The sequence below is a fragment of the Mercenaria mercenaria genome, unplaced genomic scaffold (assembly GCF_021730395.1).
Source record: "Mercenaria mercenaria strain notata unplaced genomic scaffold, MADL_Memer_1 contig_1084, whole genome shotgun sequence".
Taxonomy (NCBI): domain Eukaryota; kingdom Metazoa; phylum Mollusca; class Bivalvia; order Venerida; family Veneridae; genus Mercenaria; species Mercenaria mercenaria.
Genome location: NW_026459056.1, coordinates 47,845 through 66,275, shown reverse-complemented (window position 1 = coordinate 66,275; position 18,431 = coordinate 47,845). Strand labels below are relative to the sequence as shown.

Genomic DNA, 18,431 nt, shown 5'->3' with positions numbered 1-18,431 from the left:
CAGTAATGCTAAATTTTTAGACTAGAAAATCGCGACGTATATATTTTTTTCCTACCGCTAAACTGAAAGTTATCCAGTATGCAGAATTAAGAGGACTGAAAACCGGATTTCACTGATGACCGTCCTTACTTTTTATTTGTTTTCCATACTGATTTGACATTGCTTAATCAATTTTATGTATCATGTATAAAAATAGATATCACTTTTAATGACGCAGTATATATTTAATATATTACGGATTGTTTAGACAATAAAAGATAAGATAATTTGTGTCATATAAATACGCTATCCGCAGTTGCTTAAATGTCACATATATGCGGACTACCTGCATAAGTGTATTGTCAATTCTTAGACCAAGAATAAAAAAGTTTTGGCTGTAGCACAAATTAAATGGCTGGTAAGTGTTTAAAATCGCTTTTGAAATGCATAATCATTTCATACTCAATAAATTAAACATACGGTATTTTTATATTTTCATATTCTAGAAATGATACCGATGCTGCTTTCAATGAGAAAATAACAGTCCTCGTCGATTTTGTTTGTGCAATACTTTGAAAAAACGAAATATACGAGAGCTGCTCTATCCGTTCTTGGAATTTCTCTCTGAAAAGGTGTATTTGTGAATATTTATTGTAGTTATGAAACTCTCCCAGTATTAAGGAAATCATACTGGTCATCAGAAAATTACTACAACATTTAACATCAACAATATTTGTTTCTTATGTTTTAATTCAATATCAAAGAATCTCGTGTAAACCGGAGTGAATTTTTCATCTTAAAAATCTATCTATTATGATGTCAATCGATCATTGTTATCTGACAAACGTTTAAGGTTGAAGCGCAAATGAATCGTTAAAAATATTTTTGAAAGTCGGAAAAAGATATGTTAGATTTCTATTTTAAATTTTTGTATATTAATGTACAAAAACTGCAGGACTGGAACATTGTATACGGTCTGTTGTTATTAGTTTGCCATAAGTGTACGTTAAGATAATAGCCAAGTTGCTTCAAAGTACATGCTTTTTCAGTTTGTGTTTTCTTTGGTATTTAGCTTTTATCACATATAACAAATTTATTATTAATGTAAAAGATATTATGTCTAACACTCAGCGAATCTTACAGTCATTTCATTTTGCAGTTGTCAATATCTGCAACTGCTTTTCCAGTACTGCACAAGTCTTTAGTATGTATACTGTTTTAACGCTTTAGGAACGGAATACGTAAACCTATTCAACTTTCAACAAGTTCATGCAATTTCGCATTTACTTAAGTTCTTCCTGGTACGAAAGCAATATCACGTATATTAAATCGTGTGAATGTCGTGCGCATGTCATTCGTGGATCAGCATTCATATCCTTTCTTAAATTACTAGACGGACATTTTCTGTATTTTGAAATTAAAATAATAGAAATGATGGCCTGATTAGAGGTCAATTGTAGCTCTGCTAAATGATATCAACTCATTGGCAGGTAATGTGATTTAAACTTTATTTAGGGCAAAGGTTTGGCCTCAACAAAATCAAAATGTACGGTACAGATTTTGTTCCTTTTCAAAAGAAATGCTGAGCAGGTTTTTTATATTCATTTACGCCAGGTAGCTTTGCTTCATCTTCTTAAAATTCATAAATTTCTCAAATATATTGTCATCTTTTTAGTAAGGTAAAATCTATTATACATAATTTAATACGTGAACTAGCACCCGTGTAGTAAATACGTGCTACAAAAAAATGGTTTCTAAACATTGACCGATGAATTCAAATGTTTCACAAGTTTGTGTGAACACGATTATCTTCAGTTTGCAAATTACAGTCGACTGCGAAAGATTTCCGCGATTTCGGGATACTAGCCGTTATTTGCTTGCAAACCGCTCAAGAAAGGCAACCGTGTGAGTTTATTGCGCCTGCACAGCGAACAAACAACGATATCCGTAAAAATAATTCTCAGAAAATAACGTTACATTCTGCATATTCAATGTATTAGTTTAAGTTCACGATTTACTATGGACTCCTGACAAAATTTGCTAGCAATTAAGGGGAAACAGATGATCTACTTTACAGAAATGTTTTAATTGCCTTCGCGTTTAATGCCCATCATAACTTTTTAGGGAGGCGAGTTGAACTTGCGCCGTTTTACACATTTCTAAAATTAATACTAACATAATGTGATTAACACAAATTTGGACAATAATCTGCGGTCATCGAAGGGGCATGGTGTGCAATACAGCAGTTTGCTATCTGCTATCTAAAAATGATGTACACAATTTAGGCAATAATTTTAAAAATATCGAGAATGTAAGAAAAAAATGTAACAATCAAATTGACTTATGTCTTTTAGAATTTTTACAGAATTGATATAAATGTACTCAAGTACACAAATTTGTTTCAATACAAGAAACAAAACCTATCGTTCTGTAAACTGAAATATAAAACGGAAAACGGCGACCCCTCTACCCAGTCATACACCTGTCTCATATAAAGTCCGCTCTCTTTAAAGTTGCTTGTCAACCAACTAGGTTCTGTACTGGTTCTTCCCAGGAAAGACGGCTTCGCGTGCATCGGTGCTACCCACCGTGCACGTTAAAGAACCAGACTGTCTATTCGAAAAGAACTAGGCTGTATCTAAAAAGTTCTCTCTGTCTATTCTAGGGGCTTTATGTCATTCTGTCCCTCTGGTCAGATCGCTCTGTGTCTGTACTAGTAGAGGATGATTTCGCGCCCTGTGTTGCTGCAGTTGCTGTAAAGCACATTTGAACGTGTTTATGAACGAGCTCTATAGAAATCCGGAATAATAATAATAATAATAATAATAATAAAAGATTAATAATAAAAACAATTGTCAAATATATATCTTATAAATTTTAATTATTTCCGTTTACAAATCAATTATCATGTCCTTAAAATTGTTGTTTTTCCCATTTACCTCTGTTTTTGTCGATATTTTCAAAATCTTACGGGTTTTTTTTCTCATTTTAAATAATTGAGAAGTTGGAGAGGATGTTGGGCGCCATAGTCAAATCAAATAAAGAGGCGGTGAGGGGAGCTATGGGATCATCTGTCTGCTAAGGGTCTGGACACTTAAAATAGAAGGAAGACAAAGAACAAATACAAAGAAATTTTGTTTAGAAGTACACTAAAGAAGATCTAATTCGAAAGAAAAAAACAGCGGAAAAATATTGATATAAAGAATTTAGCATTTCTTTGCAATCTTGCAAGCTCATCAAATATCGAACATGCGACGAAACAATAAATTACACTAATTGATACGTGAAAATATCCAGTCAAACATAAATTTAAAGTTGTGTGCATTGCCCGGTGTTTGAAATCTGCGTACCATCAGAATTTAGGGTTCCCTAATTACCATACAAGTTCAAATTCAAATATTTGAATTGAGTCTCATCCTAGTGTATACATAAATATATATGTACAGTACATGTAACACAGAGCCAATCTAATAATATAGATACAGATTTGTAAGAAACTATACATATAAAAACATCATTTTAAGTTCACGTAAAATGATATAGATCACAATGGTGCCGTTCTAATTAAAACATGCTCTTACAGCTAAATACTGATAAAAGTTGGTAATACCATGTCACTTACATTAATAAAAGAGGAAAATAACCGACAGTAGAAGTTATGACATAGAATAAAAACGTTTTCTTTCATTAAGTATATTATGACAGGTGTTCGCGGCATTAAATACCACATTTACATTACTAAAATGTAAATTGAACTAAATTAAAAACTACATTAAACTAGATAAACTTTAAGGCAATGCTAAAGAATGGTGATCTTTTTATTGAAAATCATGGGAAGATGAAAATATTTCATTATAAAAATGGTCTTTGATTTATTCATTTGGAAGGAATTACAAAAAGGGAAAATAATTGCTGCCGTATCCACTCAAAAAGTCATAAAGTGTTATAAGTGAACAGAAAAATCTGGTTTATTTGTATGCAAAATAGAAAGATACTGTTATAAATAATCAAAAATACTTTGTTTTTTATCACTACGTAAAATATACATGTAGTTATCTTGCTCCATGTAATCTGAAATCTGGCATCGAAATTGTATAGGTAATAATTATTTATTTGTCTCGAAATCACTGAAAAGAATTCCGTCAAGTTATTGGGGAACAAAAGAAACCAATAAGGTCTGTATTCCGCTAATCGGATTTCCTTCCAGTGACTTCGATGAACGTAATCAATATATTACAAGTAAACTTCTTCAGCAAGGCTACCGTTATTACAAATTGCGTTGATATTTTGCTAAATTTTACTATCGGAATTCTGATTTAGTTTTAAAATTCAATAGTAATTTAAAGACACTTCTGCGAGAAGGTATTTCTAAACCCGTTTTTATGGGGATGTGGTTTATAAACTTCGTAAGATCTTGGGTCATGGTAATTTTCCAAATGTATTTGGTAAAATTATAAAACGTTTTATTAAAAGAGGTTAAGACCCAACTGTTATGAGATATACCGCATGTTTTGTTTTCAACCCGTTTACAGTTGGACACTACGCTTCCGTCTTTGATTGTGTCTGACGGGAGAGGGGTGATGGGGGGGGGGGGGGGGGGGGGGGGGTTTGGTATGGGGGACTCTATGATAAGCAGATTTTATATCCTACCAGGACTGAACTGTTTTGATATCTGTCTTCTAGCCTGTTTCGTCGGGCCCTTAAAGGTGTTTCTCTTGTTGCTCTGTCTTCTGAAAAGTCATTGTGTACATACGTTTTTGGTTCTAAAGGTTTGCTTTTTATATATTTATACACGAGCATTTTTTTGTTTTACATGTCATGCCTTTTTTATTTCCATTACGTGTGTTAGAGTAACCTGGAGGGGATACCTTTTATTTACACTGTCCCGTGTCTTTGGAACATGGTAGGGGTAAGAGTGAGCGCACCATAAACCGGTTTAAGCTCCCCAGTGGTGTTTTTGCCACTGACCGTTCCAAGGCGGTGCCCCACTGTGTTCCTTTGTTTGTTTGTTTTGTCCTCATGTGTTGGCTTTGTATGTGTGCGCGTAAATGTGGTGTTTGTGTTTGTGGTGTGCACGTCTGCGTGCTGTGGGTTTTGTTTTGGGGAGGCTGCGTTTTTGGTACGTGGCATTCCCTGTTTGATATTTGTCTTTGTTTTTATTTTCGCATAATTCCTCGGAGTCAGACAGCAAAATTCCTTAACTGAAACTGGCTGACTCGGAGAAGTTTCGAGTCGGAGTCTTGATACTCGTTTTGGCCATCATCCGAGAATGGAGTAGAATGGGTTTTTCGCGTGAGCTGATCTGTACATCTCTTTATTGAAATGAAAGAAAAATTGAGCAATTCTTCTTGCCTAAACTTGAGGATATATAATTGAATTAAGTGAGCTAAATTAACTAAGTTATTCTTGTAAAGGGTATTATAAAACTATTGCATACTTTTTCTTGCATTAATCTAAGGTAGTTTGAAATGGATACATTTAGCATATTATTTTACAGAGGCCTCCGTGGCCGAGTGGTTAATGTCGCTGACTTCAAATCACTTGCCCCTCATCGATATGGGTTCGAGCTTCTTCATGTGAGGAAGCCATCCAGCTGGCTTATGGAAGGTCGGTGGTTCTACCCAGGTGCCCGCTCGTGATGAAATAATGCACGGAGGGGCACTTTGGGTCTTCCTCCACCATTAAAAGCTGGAAAGTCGCTATATGACCTATCATGTATCGGTGCGACATTAAATCCAACAAAATAAAATAAATATTATTTTACAAAAATAATTTGGAAGAACAAATATTTCAAATATATTTTTTCCCGAAATATTCCTTGAATAATTTGAAATTAACAATACTAGTGGATTTTGTTGTAATACCATTCCATTCTTGTAAATAGCGATAATTTAATTTCTGCTTAAAAGTTAAATGATGGCATATTGTTCTTGATAGATATAATCAGTGATTATTGTATTTGCCTGTATTTCACCTTTATGTTTAAATTTTTTTTAATAGTAATTACCCACTGAGCCAAAAATTAACACTGTTTTTTATATTATTATTTACCTCTAGTTTCCGTTGATAGCAGTATTCTTTAAACACTTCTTGACTTGTCTATAGGTCATTGCTACTTTCATTTAGAAGAACTGTATCATCGGCATATAATATTATTAATAACTTAAAAAACAACCAATATCATTCGGGCTTATATCTAAAGTACTTTTGATATGCTCATACAAAATACTATCTACGCTAAAACTCTTGTTGTTTTTCAATATTTTGACAGTTTTTATTATTTCATCTTCTGTTATCTCAGTATCTATTTCTTCATTTATTTCATAAATTGATTCTTGTTCTGTATGATTTATATTCTTCTTATTATTATTATTATTGTCTATTGTATTCTTGCATGAATTTACTTCTTTAAAATATTCATGCAAATCGTGAAGATTTACTTGTTGTTTCTGTTTATATTTTGTTTATAAATTTTACGAGCAATATGATCTTGTTTCTAGTTCTGAAAAACTAATTGTTAAACCAAACCAGGGTTGAAATTGTTTTAATATGTTCTTAGTTTTGATTTAAATCTTTTACGTATAAAAATTGATTTGCGACTTCCCATGAAAATTCCATCTGTACTGTCTACAACTTGGTCTATATAATTCTGGTTTACTACATTGATATGCCTTAGTATATATAGTGTTTCTGGTTCTTCTTCTACTTTAAAAAGTTCAATATGTGTACCAAAATTAGCATTATTGTCATAATCCAACAATTTAAGGTATAGTTTCTTCGCTATTATTTGTTAGTGTACTAATTCTACTGTTCGTGACGATTTGATAAAAGACATTGTGTCTGAAATCATTCGTCCTCCACCTCTGATAACTCGTGTGGGGAAGTTGGCAGCTACTTGCAGGGAACAGGTTTGCACTGGTACAGAATTCAGGAAACTGGTTAGGTTAACTGCCCGCCGTTACATGACTGAAGTACTGTTGAAAAACGGCGTTAAACCCAAAACAAACAACAAATAAAAATATAAAAAAATCTACTGTCCATTCCTATTTGCAGCCCCACTGTTAGAACCAATATTTTGATTTTTTGACTTTCCATCTCTTCCTCAGGTCTCATATGTTCATTCTTACTCGTTTCTGTGTATTCGACACTATTGCCATCTTCATCAGTTTCTCTATTTGGTGGGCATTTTCTATGCTTTTATGTCTAGATACAAATCTAGAGGTAATTTAGCGGCTCTTTTTGCCTGCCTTTTATTATGAAATTTTCTGTGGAGCCATATTTGTTAAAATTCGAAACATGTTTGTTGTTGGGATTGTTGGGGTTTGTACAGATATTTAAGTTATATCTATGGGATTAGGTAGGTTATATTACCATGACTCAGATCTATTTACACTCTTTCTGTGATATACATTTGTATTGCTGTATTCTCGTGGGTTTTATCCCCTACTGATTTTGACTTAGGCTGACAAAATAATCCCTTTAATCTTTATCAGAAATAAACTAATGATAAATTAATACTATTTAGAAATGGATAATTATCACTACATTTAATATGTAAAATGGAGGTTCTGGTCCATATTGTACAAATGAGGTGAAACAGGCTAAAATCAGGACAATTTTGGCATGTTCTGGACTAACACTTATACGTTTTATTAGGATTCTGGACCAGCATTCACATCTTTTACTTCAGTTTTTAAGATAAGGCTTACAATGCATAATGATGATGGATTCTGCATCAAATTGTAAACTCTTGTAAAAGCTTTGAATAATCGATGGATGCTAAAATTAACATAAATTGGATTATTCAATACTCTCTATGCTCAATCTATTACATTTTACAATATAAACGTATCTATGATTTTATCTATCTGTTTTATCTGCACCACATTACACACATATTTCATATCATGCACATATACCACATATTATACATGGTACTTTGTTTGTATCTATTAAAACTGATTAAAACACTCACAATGGGGTAGTGTACAATAACAGCAAGTCGCATGTTCAAGTACATCTAATGTCAGATTGTGAGGTTATTGTTATTAGGAAGGTTGTGAAATATTTATCATTAAAATGTTTACCTATTAAAACAGTGATACTCTTCTATCTCGACATCAGTGTCTATATATAATGAACTTTGTTCTGTCAGTACACATGCCTTCACTTGTGTTATCTGACTTTCACCTTTATGACAGCTGATAGCACTAAAACAATTTAAGGATATACGAGCGAACTTTTTCTAACGTTAAGAATTATTTTCATACCCTGTGAGCTTGAAGAACATTAGTTTCTAAGTCAAACAAGAGCAGAAAAAACATAGGTCAACGAACACGTTTTAATATTATAGGGTATTTTCTTCACCTACTGTTTACGCATTTCTGAAGTTTTATAAGATTGAAAAAATCTTAGTACTTTATAAAACATATAATATCCTACTTCAGTTTATAGGGATTTCAGGTCTTACAGGTTAATATGAATATATGGTGATGTCAGTATTATATAAGCATAAATGTCACAAACAAATCTCTTTAATTTTTACATGTTGACATAATTACCCTCATCCACTATTTTTAATGGAAAAAACGTATTTAGATCTACAAAAAAATTTTGACGTTAAGATTATAAAACTGTTTTGCAGCATTAATGACATACAAAAATGCTTCAAAATGGAAAGAAAAAAAGTTGGGGTCACCGTGCATCTAAGAGATTTATTTAAAAAAAAAACTGTTAAAAAGTGGTGAATTTTGATATTATTTGTTCTTTTGTTTTAATTTATAGATAATATAAAGTGCTATCTTGAAAACTTTTATTTTATTTATAGCTGAACATTATATGTATCAGTCAAAAAATCAGTCAAAAAATTTCAAATCCAAACCTTATCTACTTTAATAGATATTACCTACCCCTACCCCATTGTAAATCTTACGTCAATTTTAGGCAAATGCCAGCTAAAAATAAGGGTGAAAGTTATCACCCATCACCTGTCAGATAAGCCCAGCCTACTCCCTAAAGGATTCAGCTTACATTCTTTTAGTGGCAACAAGAGCTAAAAAGAAAACTTTTAAACGATTCCGTTTCATGTTCCATACGGACTTCTCTCATGTTTTGCAAGTGAATCCACTAAATCCCTTTTAGGGGCCATCATTATAAAAAACCTTGACATGACTTCTTATTTAAGGAAGGCTAGGTAGATCACCACTAAACTAGGTTGGTAAAATCCTTAGACAAATATGTGGTTCCAGTTCGTTTACATGAATGCATGACCCTTATAGAGGCAGCCAGAGCTAATAAAAGAAAAACTTTTAAACGACTTTTTCTCATATACAGTTTCAAGGGCCTTCAAACTCTTCGTCTCTAGCGTCCTTATATATTGTCAGGTAAGTTTAAATGATTCCGTTTTACTCCTTTGGGGAGCAATCAGAGCTTAAGTAGATTTTTTGAATAGTAGACTATTTCTCGTGAACCACTTGACGGACCATACGCATGCCATAATATACATGTAATATTTTTATCACAAAGATCTGTATTTTATATTTTTTTTTTGTAAAATACCTGAAAAACCGTCTATGTAATTTCTTATTGTGTGAGACTATGTAATGCCTCTTTTTGTGATCGTTTTTTTTTTCACTGCCTACAGCCTAAAGGAGCCCGCCCTCTTAGCTCAATAGGGAGAGCGCAGATCTATGGATCTCGGGTCGTGAGTTCGGTCCCCGGGCGGGGCTATGTTCTCCATGATGATTTGGTCTGAAGTCATTCGTCCTTCACCTCTGATTCATGTGGTGAAGTTGGCAGTTACTTGCGGAAAACAGTTGTGTACTGGTTCAGAATCCACTGGTTAGGCTAACTGCCCGCCGTTACATAACTGAAATACTGTTAAACAAGAAATATCTTTAAAAATGATAGTCGGCGAATTGTAATAAGGAAAGAAGTTTATGAATTTTTCATCTAACATTTTTCAAATTGCAAAACTAAACCCCGCACTTTAACAATTTAAATGGTTCTCTTTTAATTTTTTCGCAAAGGTTTCGTAGGGTTGCAATTTTGTTTCGTTTATCCTTAGATGAATAATTACAACAGTAGTTTGATGAAGGTTCATGAAGCGGTTCGTGAGAAGAGGTCATTAAACGTGTTTATATTTTTAGCTAAATTGGTCCCTATCCCCATTTGTAACAAAATAGCAGGAGACCTTACGATATTGTTACACATCGAGTTTGATAAAAATCCATTACATTTTAGTGGTTAATGCGAAGAAAGGCATATCTACTTTTAGCTATAGTGGTCCCTAATAGGGCCCAAGTTTCTATATAAATAAATTTGGAAGAGAACCTTATAATGATGCTCCAGACCAAATATGACAAAGATCCACCAAGCTGTTCATGAGACGCTGTATAAAGACATTTCTAGTTTTAGCTCTAGCAGCCCCTAAAAGGGGTCAAATGTCCCAGCTGAACAAAGTTGGCTGCGGGCCTAATAAAGATGCTACAAATCAAGTTTGATTAGAATACATGAGAAAAATCAATTAAAGGAATTTTTTTATCTATTATTTTTATTTATTTCTAAAATAAACCAACTGATCCCGCTTTAACAAATAGCATATTCGCTATTCATGAATCTTTGGACAATGACGTCACACCCATAAAAAAGTGAAGGTCAAGCAAAATATACAATTGTAATTATTTCAATATTTCTGTTTCATAAGTAAAGTTTGACCGTAGTCATATCACATAGATAAACTGTATGCAGCGTACCTTCATTTCAGTGTAATGAAATTCAGTCATTATATAGCATATATATAATAAAACAGATTTCAACTGAGTTCAATATTTGCATACAATACTTAAGAAAAATATTCATGTATAATAAATCAGTTAAATAATACATAACAAATATATCAAAACAAACAAGTACTCATTTTAATATGCAATTTGAATAAGTCACAAAAGCATGAAACATTTTCATATACAGACGACAATTGTAACAAGGAAAATCTTTTAAAGTGCACTTCTCTACATAAAAGACTCTTATCACACCCTTATTCATGTGATACGCAGACCGTATTTAGTTCTTTCTTTAATTTGATATATGTTGGTATTTAAACAGGTTTTTATCATATTTATTAAACTTTCTTATCATTTTGAGATATATCAATATTCTTGCTAAATATACTGAGCCAAAGTTAGCTTTAAAACTGTAAACAGCGTCGTTTAGGATAAACGCTTTGTCTACATTTCACTCAGCGTAGCACATTCAACAGGGTGAAAGAAATTGACACTCTCGTCCAATCAGGCAGAGTGTTGCATAAATCTTCCACTTTGATAAATTATCTATAATGCGTTATCAAGTAGTTTGATTCGCAAACTGAAGTCACGTGGCATAGGTAACGAAAACGAATTTAGACGGCGTCGCCGAAAAACGGCGTTAAACCAAAAACGAACAAACAAACAAAAACAGCCTAAAGGATGTACATTTTCTGTTTTGAAATTGTTATTGTAATATCTATATGACAGAGAGCAATAAAATCTGATTATATCAAATATAAATCTCTCTTAATCTTTTCATTACCCTATGAATTGATATTGGACTTATCAGGAAATTTTAATCAATTTAAATAAAATCTTCTGCAGATTTATTAGTCGTCCAAAATTGTTTTTAGTTTAGGAATTGTAGAAGTTGATCTCTTGCAACAGTTAAACGTTATGTAAGGTGCATATCTGATAACATACAAGCGTTTAAAACTATGCAATATAATTTATAAACCATAAGGATAAAGGGAACAAAAATGCGAAGTGTCTCTTCTAGAATCTTGTGTGGTGAAGGGAAATTTAAGTAATTTTCAAGTACACGAAAAGAGCTTTTAAAGTTTCCAGTTATCAGCAACGACATATGGGTGTCATTTGCTGTAAATGTCTTCTTTGAAAACAGGAAGATTTTAAGAGTGTTGTCCTTTTCCATGTTATATGACAAACTTCCTTTTAACAAGAAGTGATTATTGTTTCAGTGCGGATTACTTGTTTAGATAATGATACGGAGTGGGCGCCTTAAGATGGTTAAATAGCCAATACCGCAAAAGTGAAAACAATGACACACACGTTTAAAATTAAAAATAGAAACATATTTGTAAAAAAAAGCTAGGTTATGTTATATGTCAATGTTTAAAGCTACTCGCCCACAGCTTTGGGTGAAATATTTCAATATGTTCTTTCCCACCATGTTTTGAATAGAATGTAGATAAGACACTGAAAAATGATAAAGTGGGTGAAAATAAAAGTTAGATATTGGTAGAACTACCAGAAGGATGTAAATTCTCTGTATTAATGCAAAAGCGTTGCAACGGTTTACTGCCTTTTGCACAATAGTTTTGGTTATTTATAGGAATTTCTTGCACAAATCCTATGTCAATAAGTTTGTACCACTAGTCACTTTCAGAGTACTCACTTTTTATGGAATTTTGAGAAAATTATTTTTCGCTTAAAAGGTGTGGGTTAGTCCTTTTAACTGGTCTTCTTTCGCAGCTACGTCTTTCAACCCTGATTAGCCAACGTGTTGCATTCCAGAGTGAACTGTTCTGTTTGTTTTGAGTCTAGCGCCGTTTTTCAACTATACGTCACATCGAGCATTTAACCTAAATACATTTCATGAATATTGTATCAAAACTCAGCTGTTACAGAACAAATAATTTCAGATACAATGTCTTGAAATCAAATTGTGAAGGAAAACATGCGCCTCGCCTAGAAATCGAAATTGCGTCTCATTAACCCATTGATATTGAGCCTTGCGTGCTGAATCCCAATTATGGAACTGTCTTTTGCTATATATATATATATATATATATATATATATATATTTACTACGACTTTCCTTCATCCTTTATGTTTCTGTCGACGAAATTAGAATTCATTTGCACACTGATATATTGTATAACAAATCCTTGAACAAATGTATAATTTAGTCCAGAGTTTTCTGTTATATCCTGCCATTAGGAGGCCGCTGAGGCAGGTTTAACCAAAAATGATTAATCTACTGAAACTTAGGTATACTACATACCCACTTTAATATTTGGCTTAATCATGACAACCACTTAACTAGTTAACAATGCCAATGTTAAAAAACACACAAGGAATTACATTTTGTATATGAAATATCTTATTGACCTACTCCCAAACTCATCACGTGGCTTCAAAAGTTCTATAATGTTAAACACTATTGTTGGATCTATTTTTTCCGTACTAAGGTGTTTTCATCATAGCTCTTACAATATAATATACCATATGTACTAAACAGTATTTTAGAGAACACAAGACTATCGTTATTAGTTAAGAATTCATCATTTAAAACGATTTTGGTAGGGTATTGTAAATTGTAAATTTCAGCCATTTAAGACACAAACATGTTTTCTAGATTTTGTTTGTTTGTTTGTTTTTGGGTTTAACGCTGTTTTTAACATTATTCAGTTATGTAACGGCGGGCAGTTAACCTTACCAGTGTTCCTGGATTCTGTACCAATTCAAAACTGTTCTCCGCAAGTAACTGTCAACTCCCCCATTTGAATCAGAGGTGGAGGACAAATGATACCAGACACAGTGTCTTTTATCAAATCATCACGGAGACCATACGCCCCGCCGGGGGATCGAACTCACGACCCTGCGATCCGTAGACCGGCGCTCTCCCTATTGAGCTAAGCGGGTGGGTTTTCTAGATTTAGTACCAAAAAACGTTAAGATATCTAAGCTTGTATGCTAGTATAAAATATATACAATCTTAAAATTACCCTACTACAATCCCTCTTAATGCCGGAAGTTTTAATTAAGTGCACTAATCGTATTTATTCATTCGCCTCTTAACTGATCGGCACAGTGTATTCAATTTTTTGGAATTAAACTAAGACAGTATAAAGAGTTCCAAGAGAAAGAGTTTAGCTGAGTGCTTGTACGTGCATGCTTTTCACGATAAATAAATAACCCTTCTGGCAAGAGGCGTTTGCAGGGGGTGGACGTATCTAGTAAGTTGCTGCTTTTAGGCGAGAAAAATGCTGGTTGCAGTTCAAAATGGCGGCATTTGTTTACTTTGTGACATAACAGAGGACACATTTTGCAGTGGTAAATATGTTTGTTATATACAAATTTTCAAACGATAACGCCCAGTTGGTGGCCATATAATTTATCTTCACTCGGCTTTTGGTCTTATATGTTTATCTTTGTTTGTTAAAAAGTTATCGAAGGTACAGTTGCAGTAGAAGTTGAAGTTGAAGTTGAAGGTACGTGTTCGTTTTGTACAGGTATTAATTTACATGCACGGCTACGATTTTTTCATTATTATAAACTGGAACTTTACCTTCAATAATTAAAAAATTCAGCAGTATCTAAATGACATCATAAACACGAAAAATGGCTGCCTCCATGATCAGCGATTTTCTTAAATTTCAAACTGCCATATCTTTTTTAATAGTTGTCCGATTTTGATTTTCTTTTCAGCATTATGAAAGGCTTCAGGATGGCTTTCATATAAAATTAACTTATTATCAGATTTTTTTTGTCCTTTAAGTTAGTGATATGCATAATTTGTAGCATAAATGACATGAAAAATGCAAGCAATGCACGACGACTTTCAGCTGCTTGCATGTCGTTCTTGACGTCTCTAAATGCCTTCGGTTTCTTTTGTTTCCTTATTACACACTTAAAAGTAGTGTAAGTCTTAAAATGGATAAAATAATGTTCTATATTTTTATTTTGTTACTTATACAGGTATTATCATGGATATGTATAGAACAGCGAGTGTGACAGGGTCAAGTTTAATTTCTTGAAAATGCAAAATGTGCCTTAGGTGTATTGTCATGTAATTTGCCTCATTAATATTCTATTTGTGTTGAAAGAACACAATGAAATTCTTGCAACCTGTAGAAAATAACTACTGTTTGCGTAAGTGTCTATGTTCTTTTTCTATACCTTTTTATCAAGGCGATTTGTTTTTAAATGATTGTAAGAACGGCATTTTACTTGAGCCAGCTCACGGTTTTTACTTTGAAGTAATTCAGCTCAACAGTATAAGAAAATATTATCATTACTTGTATATATACTACAATTACAAGGTACAAAATAATAGAAATAGTAAGGGGATTTGGGTCGGGGTGTCACGAAAGGGGGAATGTATTAAGATGTTTACACTACCATATCATGCACCTTTAGTGCGTTTCTACAAACAATCTGAAACAATTTTTTCACCGACTATGCTGTCACCGCACATCTTAATTTGATTTTGTTCCTATCTGTAGTTTAGGCACCTCCTGCGCTCGAACATTAGACGTGGCTTAATCGATGGTTATCGTTAATGACTAATTTACTTCAGTTAGTGTCGAGGCAGTATTGTAGGTTATCACGAACTCTGGTTCACTTTAATGGTTTGATTGTCGAAAAAAGAACTGAGCGTATCGTAAATATCTAGTTCACTTAACTCATTGCATAGAATTATATCTGAGGGTATCGTAAATATCTAGTTTACTTAAATCATTGCATAGAATTATATCTGAGGGTATAGTAAATATCTAGTTTACTTAAATCTTTGCCACAGTATTATCTCTGAGGGTATCGTAAATATCTAGTTCATCTGAATCATTGCAAATGAATTATATCTGGTGGTATCGTAAATATCTAATTCACTTAAATCAATGCCAAGAATTATATCTGAGGGTATTGTTAATATCTAGTTCACTTGAATCATTGCCATTGAATTATATCCGAGGGTATCGTAAATATCTAGTTTACTAAAATCAATGCCAAGAATTATATCTGAGGGTATCGTAATTATCTAGTTCACTTACATCATTGCCAAGGAATTATATCTGAGGGTATCTTAAGTATCTAGCTCACTTAAATCATTGCCAAGGAATTATATCTGAGGGTATCTTAAGTATCTAGCTCACTTAAATTATTGCCAAGGAATTATATCTGGTGGTATCGTAAATATCTAGTTCACTTAAATCATTGTCTAGGGATTATATTTGGTGGTATCGTAAATATCTAGTTCACTTAAATCATTGTCAAGGAATTATATCTTTGGGTATCGTAAATATCTAGTTCACTTAAATCATTGCCAAGGAATTATATGTGGTATCGTAAATATCTAATTCACTCAATCATTGTCAAGGAATTGTATCTGAGAATATCGTTAACCTCTAGTTCTCTCTTGCATTATTGCCGGTATATTACCTAGTTCACTTTAGTTATTGTCAAGCAATTACATCTGAGAGTATTGTTACCCTCTAGTTCTCTTGAATTATTGCCAAGATATTATCTAGTTTACTTGAATTATTGTAATGGTATTATCTTAGAGTATCGTAGATATCTGCTTCTCATTCGAATTACTGTTTTAGTATTATTTAAAGGTATTTTAATCACCAAGTTTACTTGCATTAATAAATGTCTAGTTTATTGACCTCGTTAATTTAGCAAGATAAGACATTGCAAATAATTCAGTTACTGCCAATTAAATCCTTATCATTTATTAGTAATCTACTGAACAAAACATATGCATCAGTTATGAAAATTTTTACTTAGGCTGCCTTGTCATTTTGAACAGGGAAACAGTGTCCACCTTTGATAGGCTTTTTACAAAAAAAACCCGAAAAATGAATATATTTTGAACTAGAATAACGGTTAAAACAGTTTTTGAATCATTTTTTTTTATACCGAGTTTGACACATCCAGCTTAATTTATATTCATACAAAAAATAAGCAAACATTTAATAAAGTTTGGGTGTTTCGGGTCAGTTTAGGTCCAATGACTTTTGTCATAGTTGTTTTCATTTTTTTCGGGGCTCAAATTAAAATTTCATAATTATTGTAGAATATTAAATACACACAAAATAGTGTAGTCATAAACTGTCATAATATTTATTTATTTATTTATTTATTATACCACATTTTTTATAGCATCTTTTCATGCACGTGAAACACTTTTCCAAAGTGCTTCACAGAAAAATGCTAAAATACTAACAAATACGCACAAAAATAATGCATTCCACATTTTAACAAAATTCATAAATGTAAAAACGTATTAGTTTAAACAAGATAAACATACATACATATTTAAAGAGTATTCAGGTTACCCTAGGATAAAATACTGTTCTACGCAGTTTTATGAAGAAGGAAAAAAATCATCAAAGGATTGTTTAGATAACAATTGGTATTAGCAACAATGTGTCACGCCATTGTATTATGTACTTTGTACCGTACAATTATTTATGAAATGAATGTAACAAACTTTAAACATTTTGTCATAATAATCTCACACAAATAACCTAAGAACGTTCTATATCATTATACTGACCATGCTTTTCTAATACATCGTATTTGCATTTAAATTTTCGCTTAACAGTGTACTTTTTTCGGAATCTCTCAATGTAAAAAAAAAACAAGGATAAATACTAGTAGGAAATATTTCGTGCCGAAATCACAGCAACCCCAAACTGCAATACTAAGCATGAGGACAAGCACAGGCCAAGCAGAAACGTACACAGTCAGGCAAAGCAAACTCACAAGGACAAAACGCAATAAAGAACTAGCTTGCGTTTTCTCAGCCAGTCTTGAAAGTATGGAGAAAGAACATTTGCAATGTTGCCAGCTTAATAGAAATTACATGATATAACAATGAACAGTCGATGATATCACACATTTTCCCACTGTGACAGGAAAGGCCGTACCGGCGACAGTAACCATCAGAACAAATCAACACCCTTTACAATATTTACAAATTTATTTACAAAAGATGATTATTAACAATGAATAGATATGAAAAGAAAAAAAAACTGATTATCAGAAAGAAAAAAAAAATTCAGTATCTCTAGATACAAAAGTTCTTATAGTCCATTCTAATCTGACGTGACACAGGTCTTTAATGTAATTGTGAACTTTAAGTAGCACAAACAAAACAGCTTCTAAATTCAAAATACGTCCCTTTAAACGTAAATACGTTGATTCCGTATTGGCTCCCTATGGTGGTAGGTGATTGCACCCCTGAGCTGACTTCAGAGGATAACAAAAATCATCGTCTTTGCGGTTTACGGCACAACCATGGGACGTAGCTCTGCCGCTGGGAATATCACATCCAGGCGAGTGAAGACAGTGAACCTCGGGCATTGTACTTCCGGGTTATGCATCACCAGGAAAAATCGTCTGGCGGAAGAAGCTAAAATATATAAATATGGAAAGCACCAAGCAAAACAAATAAGTCAGGGCATAAAACTGCTCCTTTGGGTACACCATACCCCGTAGGCTCCCATAAATAATACGTGCTACTTATAAAAAAATATATGTGCTACTAAGTTCAGACGTCACATGATTAAAATACGTCACTTATTACTTCCATTATTCCCAAAGATTACTTACTTAAAAGACTAAAGTTAAAAGTATGAAAAAGATAGGGAAAAGTATATGATGAAACATTATAGACAC

The 18,431-nt window shown here is 32.9% G+C and overlaps 1 protein-coding gene across 1 annotated transcript in view; it reads left to right on the top strand.

Moving 5' to 3' along the window:
• The first annotated feature begins 298 nt into the window (after positions 1-298).
• The window catches only part of LOC123528263 (tyrosine-protein kinase STK-like), a 43,214-nt gene continuing 25,081 nt past the window's right edge, over positions 299-18,431 (top strand). The window contains exon 1 of the mRNA XM_053532285.1: positions 299-397. The gene's annotated coding sequence lies outside the window, so the exon portion shown is untranslated. The remainder of the gene's footprint in view (positions 398-18,431) is intronic.